The sequence below is a fragment of the Odontesthes bonariensis genome, chromosome 4 (assembly GCF_027942865.1).
Source record: "Odontesthes bonariensis isolate fOdoBon6 chromosome 4, fOdoBon6.hap1, whole genome shotgun sequence".
NCBI lineage: Eukaryota > Metazoa > Chordata > Actinopteri > Atheriniformes > Atherinopsidae > Odontesthes > Odontesthes bonariensis.
Window position 1 is genome coordinate 34,970,828 of NC_134509.1, and position 6,627 is coordinate 34,977,454.

Sequence of the window (6,627 nt, forward strand, 5' to 3'; positions counted from 1 at the left end):
ATTTTAGAAGATTTTGACTCAGACGCTGATCTTGCTAATGCTTTTAATAATTTCTTTTCCAGTTTTGACACTTATGATTTTAGTAGAGTCATTGGAACTTTTTCAGAATTTAGCAGATCAGGATCACTCTGAAATAAATAAGGGCTCTGTTGAAAAAGCACTACGTTTCACAAATGCAAACAAAAGCTGTGGTCCCGATAATATCTGTGGTAGATTGCTTAAGTGCTGTTCTAAGGAATTGTGTACAGTTTTTCACTACATTTTTAATAAGCCTTTACAAAACCAACATCCCAAACGTCCCAAAATGTTGGAAAGATGCAATAATTGTTCCTGTTCCTAAGATAAGGTGTCCCAAAGTCCACAATGATTTTAGGCCTATTGCTCTGACCTCGCTGGTCATGAAAACATTTGAAAAATTGGTAAGGAATTTTATTTTAATGAAGACCCAGGCTGATCTTGACCCATTCCAGTTTGCTTATCGGCCATACAGGGGTGTTGAGGATGCAACTGTATCCTTAATGAATTTGCTTTTAAAACATTTAGAAGGCAAGGGAGCACACGCCCAACTATTATTTATTGACTTCTCCTCTGCGTTTAATACTATTCAGCCCCATGTTTTATTAGAAAGACTTTTGGAGCAATTTCACCTGAGCAGGAACCTTCTGGGCTGGGTGCTACATTTTTTAACTGACAGGACACAAAGAGTGCGGGTCAATGGAGTGCTGTCTGACCAGACTTGTACCTCCACTGGCTCCCCTCAAGGTTGTGTTCTGTCCCCTCTTTTGTGTATTCTTTACACCAACATGTGTCGCAGTAGCAGGGAGGACCGATATATTCTTAAGTATACAGATGACTCTGTTATTGTCAGTCTGCTAAAAGACAATTAGACAGGTCATGGTCCAATTGTCCAGGAGTTTGTAGATTGGTGTGAGCAGTCCTTTCTACAACTGAACATCTCAAAAACAAAAAACATGCATGTGGACTTCCGGAGACACATCACTGATAAGGAACCAATTACCATAAAAGGTCAGGCAGTGGAATGTGTAGACAATTATAAATATCTTAGGACCATTATCGACAGTAGACTCACCTTTGTGGCACACTGTGAATCTGTATATAAAAAGGCAAACCAGCGTCTACACTGCCTAAGGAAGCTGTCATCCTTCCATATTGACAAAAAACTGCTAACCATGTTTTACAGATGTTTTATTGAGTCTATACTTTCTTTTAGCCTTGTGTCCTGGTTCAGCAACCTACCCCTAAAAAATAAAAACTCCCTGAATCAGATTGTGAAGTGGGCTAGTAAATTAATTGGAGAATCACAGCTCAACATGGAATCTCTTCACAATAGGCAGTTACAGAGACTGGTGGGGTCCATCTTAAATGATGCATCCCACCCACTATATGGTGAATTCCAGCCTCTCCCCTCAGGTCGTAGGTTCCTAATGCCTGCCTGCAAAACCAAGAGGTATAGATGCAGTTTTATCCCCTCTGCTATTAAAACACTGAACAGTACATGAGTCCTACTTTTAGGGTTTAGCCATGTTTTTATAGATCTATTTATATATTTATTTGTCTATTTATTACTCTTTTCTATATCCTTGTTTGGAGCACTTGTCTGCTTGTCATGTTCTGTTTTTGTTGTCCTTGTTTTTGCTTTGTTATTGTCCTTTGTCACTGTCATTAGTATTGTGTTGTTTGTGCAAGCTTTTATTGTTACTGATGTCAGTACTGTGTTGTCTATCTGTGTAAGCTTTTGCTACTTTTACCTGCAATCAAATCTACCTTCGGTATAAATAAAGTCACCTTACCTTACCTTACTTACAGCAAGAGGCTGGCCGCTAGTGGTGGCATGTAGACGAGCAACAATGGCAAGCGAAAATCAAACAACGACGTTAACGTTTGAGGGATGGAGGTATTCCCACTACTTCAAGTTTGTGGAGACTAAGGGGAAGAATATAACTGTAAGGTGTACACTGTGCGAGAAACTGTTGTCTGCTGCCGCTAACTCAAATGCCAACCTCACCAAACATTTGAAAGGAAAACATGCTAGCATGAAACTTGTAGCTCAGGATCCCCGGGGAAATGATGGTCCAAGCCCAAACAAGCAGCAAAAACTCCAGTTTCACCAGGTATCTAAAGAAGAATTGGACAAACTTGTAGCTTCGTTCATAGTCGAAGAAATGTTGCCCATCAATACTGTCGAATCGCCCACTTTCCGAAAAATCCTTGGCAAGATACCAACTACAGGAGATGCCCATGGTCAGATCGCAAAACGTTCGCTGGGTATCTGGATGAATGTTACCTAAAAATGGAGAGTGAATTAAAGAAAACGTTTGAGAGTTTGCCGTATGTGTCGACCACTGCAGATATATGGCGTAGTCACAACAGAAGCTTTTTGGGGATCACCGTGCACTGGATCAATCCATGCAACTTCAAACGTGAGAAAGCTGCTATCGCATGCAAACGAATAAAGGGCAGGCATACATTTGATGTTATAGGTTTCGAAATTGAACAGATTCACCCAGCATTTAGCCTTTCACATAGGATCACCGCCACCGTTACAGACAACGGGTCTAATTTCGTGAAAGCTTTCAAGATGTTTGCACCCACTGAACCTAATGAGGAAGAGGAGGATGAGCAAGATGTCGTTTTCACAGATATGGAAGAGTTGCTTGGGACAACAGAAGGACAGTTTTCTCTGCCTCCACATTTCAGGTGTGCTTCGCATACACCCAATTTAATTTCGTGTAATGACATAGACAAATGGCTGTCCTCCAACAGTGACTCAAAATGCGTGTACAGGAGTGCAACAGCGAAGTGCGCTGCTCTTTGGACAAAGGCTAGCCGTTCTACCGTGGCCTCCGAGATTGTTGATGAAATCTGTGGGAAAAAAATGATTGTGCCTACATGAACAAGTGGAACTCCTTCCACGATGCCTTGTCCCGTATCAGTGACAACTCGGCCCATGATCTGAACACGCTTTGTGCTAGATTCAATATCAGAGCCCCGACTGAGCGCGAAAATCTATTCCTAAAGGAATACTGCAGTGTTTTGAAACCTCTGACAGTAGCACTGGATATATTGCAAGGGGAGGATAACTAGTACTATGGAGTTATTCTACCAACTCTGGAGACCCTGATGTCCAGCACGCTGGCTCTGTCGGATAGACTGTCGAGGATGACTGCAAACCTACCCGGCGTAATTGTACTGGTAAGCCAAATCTTAATAGCCCCCAAAGGGTTTGTCAATTATCTGTTGTTTTCTATTGTCGTATTGCTGATGTGTTTTTGATATTTGCATGGATGTTTTTCACTAATTAAAAGTAATTAGTAGTGAATGTTGAAAAGGTAAGCTTTTATTTTAGTAAAGGTCAAGACCTGTTGTTTATGTTCCGGTGCAGACATGTGCTCTTGTATCCAAAGCGCGCTTATGACGGGCCTCACCTAAAAATACGCACAATGAATGGACCCGTAACGAGGCACAAGCTCTTGGTGGTTTTTGTTCATACGTTTTCATGAATGCACGTCAAAATAAATACATTCGTAAACATAACCAGCAGTCAAAGACCTTAATTGCCACGACAAGTTACGGGGATGCGTTACACTATGTGTTAGATTCAAGATTCAAGAGTTTATTGTCATTGTCAAAAAAAGCCAACGAAATTTTGTTTGGAGTACAAACACAGTAGTAATAGATCCAAAGTGACAAAGTGCATCAAAGACAAAAGGCATAGACATCACATCATAGACATAGTCGTGTACCTGAAACGTAGGCTTATGTCTTCTATATTATTTTGTCCTAGGCTATCAAAACGCGATTTGCACCGGTGTTGGAAAGCAGGGAAGCTCTATTGGCTGCCTTGACCTTGCCGAAGTTTAAGGTTCGATGGATAGCAGCAGCGGAGCGGAGAGAAGCGGCGCGTGCGCTGCTCATCGCGGAGTGTCGCACTTTACCCCATGATGAAGAGCCAGCTGAGAATAAACAAAGAGAAGGTGCCGCTCACAGCAGCACCAGTGAGGCTGACTTTCTTTCTTTTGATGAGGAGGAAGACGCAACGTCCTTTAGCGCAGACGCTGAGGTACTTGAGTACATGAGATCAGGCTCAGAGTTAGAGATCCTAAACCGATTCCCCCGATTGAGAGCTGTGTTCATGAAATACAACCATACAAACTGCCACACTGTCCAGTGCACCGGTGGAAAGGCTGTTCAGCCAGGGAGTATCGTTCTTACCCCCAGAAGAAACAGGCTCTCAGATAAACGTTTCGAAAGACTGCTCCTGATGAGATATAATCACACATTTTGTGCTGATGTGGAATAGGTTGCCTGCCTCCCATGCTATAGCTCAAACCTGCCTGTGTTTAATATTATTTTCTATCTGGCAAACTGAAGAAGGGCCAGCATATTCAGTGAACATAGCCTTTTAATTCTGAGGCCAGTCCTGCAATAAGTTGTTCTTGCATTACTGCATTAAGTTGTTCCAAGCAGTATTATCCCACTTTATTTTATTTTAACAATCCATAGATATCAAGCCATTTTGAAGGTATTTTTTTTCAGTTGGATTTACATGAGGCATGTTTTATTTTGAGAAACAAAAACCATTTAGAGGTTTTCAGAATGTTCCTAAGATTTGCACTAGCTTCTTTGCACCAATTTTAGGGGTAGCCTATGCTGCCTATTAGTGAGGTGTCGGTCGCGAACGATCCGGCTCTAAGAGCCGGCTCTTTGAAGTGAACGACAGGAACCGGCTCCACAATGGGAGACGTTTTTTTTCTTTCAGTATCTCGCTGTCTCTCCGCCTCCCTGTCGTTGTGCTTGTGCTCTGCAAGTGCTACAGAGCCGACAGTTGTTTTCCCCACATCGGTTTTTTTTGTCCTTCAGACCGGTGCCTCGCTGTCTCTCCCCCCCCCCCCCCCCCCCCCCCCCCACTCTCTCTCTCCTAGCGCGTTTTGCTCTGCATCTGCCAGTGCTAGACGGGGATACATGGGGAGCCGTTTGGGAGCCGAAAGAGCCGGATCTCCACAGTAAGAAGAGCCATTAGAGCTGCATCTCGAAAAAGAGCCGAAAATCCCATCACTACTGCGTATCTGATATTGTTTAATATTGTTGTTTGGTGGTGGTGTTTAAACCTACTCCCCAATGTGTACATGCTCTGTGGCATTTTTGATAATAAAGAGCATGAAAGAAATATCTGTTGTCCTTCATAGTACAACTTCCACAACACATTTAAGAACAGTTCTGCTCAAAGTCGAGCAACGTAACAGTAACATAAAAGGAACGTAAAAGTAACGAGTAACGTAATAAGTTACTTTCTTTAGAGAGTAACTAAGTAAAGTAACACTTTACTTTTTAAAAGAAGTAACGAGTAACGAGAAAAGTTACTTTTTAAAAGTAACTTCCCCAACACTGCTCACAACAAACATGTTCATACAGTAACCTAGTGCAGAAGTGCGCCGGGGAAAAGGTGAGGCTGATTAAGACATTTCACACTTTATGCACAGGGTTATCAACATTTGCACACAGAGACGATCAGGGGTTTGTTAGAAAGATCTTAAGCTGTAGTTCAACCAACAAAAACAGCAAGAAACTAACTTTAACTACCGACTAGTAATGATGCTGTGAATACGGGATAGAAATTGGGGGCGCACATGCTCAATGCACAAAATATTAGGACAATATTATGACAATTACATGAGAAGCCACAGATCGCGCACAGTGCCACCTTGTAGTCTGTTCCCAACAATGCTGTTACTCAATGTATGAATCGTGCATTGAATCAGGCCACCTCGCCACAATGTTGGTTAATTGCATTTGCGCATCACATATCAGAATCAGAAAAAACTTTATTTATCCCCGAAGGGCAATTAGAAGGGCGAAGAGCGGTACATTAAAAGAAGAACAAGAAAATGGAATCACAAAGAAAACTAGAAAGCTGCAAGCAGCTGTATGCGGGACCGAGATGTGCGCACGTTGGGGCACGCGCTGGACGTCATCGTCGCGTAGCTCTGCCCACACGCACGATACCCTCTGCGTACGTACGAGCACATAATAACCCCAATGCGGAGGAGCCATTTTGCTCTGCCCACATACGATACCCTTTACATACGTACAAGGTCATCAGGGTGGACGTGTGTTCCAAGTTTCATGACCTTGCGATGATGATAAGGCTTTCAAATCACAAAACGCCAACACACGATTTTCACCGCCTGGCCACGGCCACACCGTTCAGAGTTTGGGAAGGTTTCTCCATGATTTTTCCCCCCATGTCTTAAGAGTAATCTGGCCAAGTTTGAAGCTTGTAGCATTAAATCTGTGGGAGGAGTTCGATCAAATGCGAGGTGTGGAAAAAAAAAAGACGTTTCCAACCACCAGCAGGCTGGGTCCAGCGTTGAATGTATGACGGTTGGGACAGATTGGACAATGTATGTTGGAGTTATTACCGACTTCATTTTTTGTGGCGAGTGATGGCGAGTCATCCAACTTTGAGGCGTCGCCACGCCCACGCCCACGCCCTTTAAGTTTTGAAATAGTTTCCCAATGATTTTTTTCCCCCCCATGTCTTAAGAGTAACCTGGCCAAGTTTGAAGTCTGTAGCATTAAATCTGTAGGAGGAGTTCGATCATATAC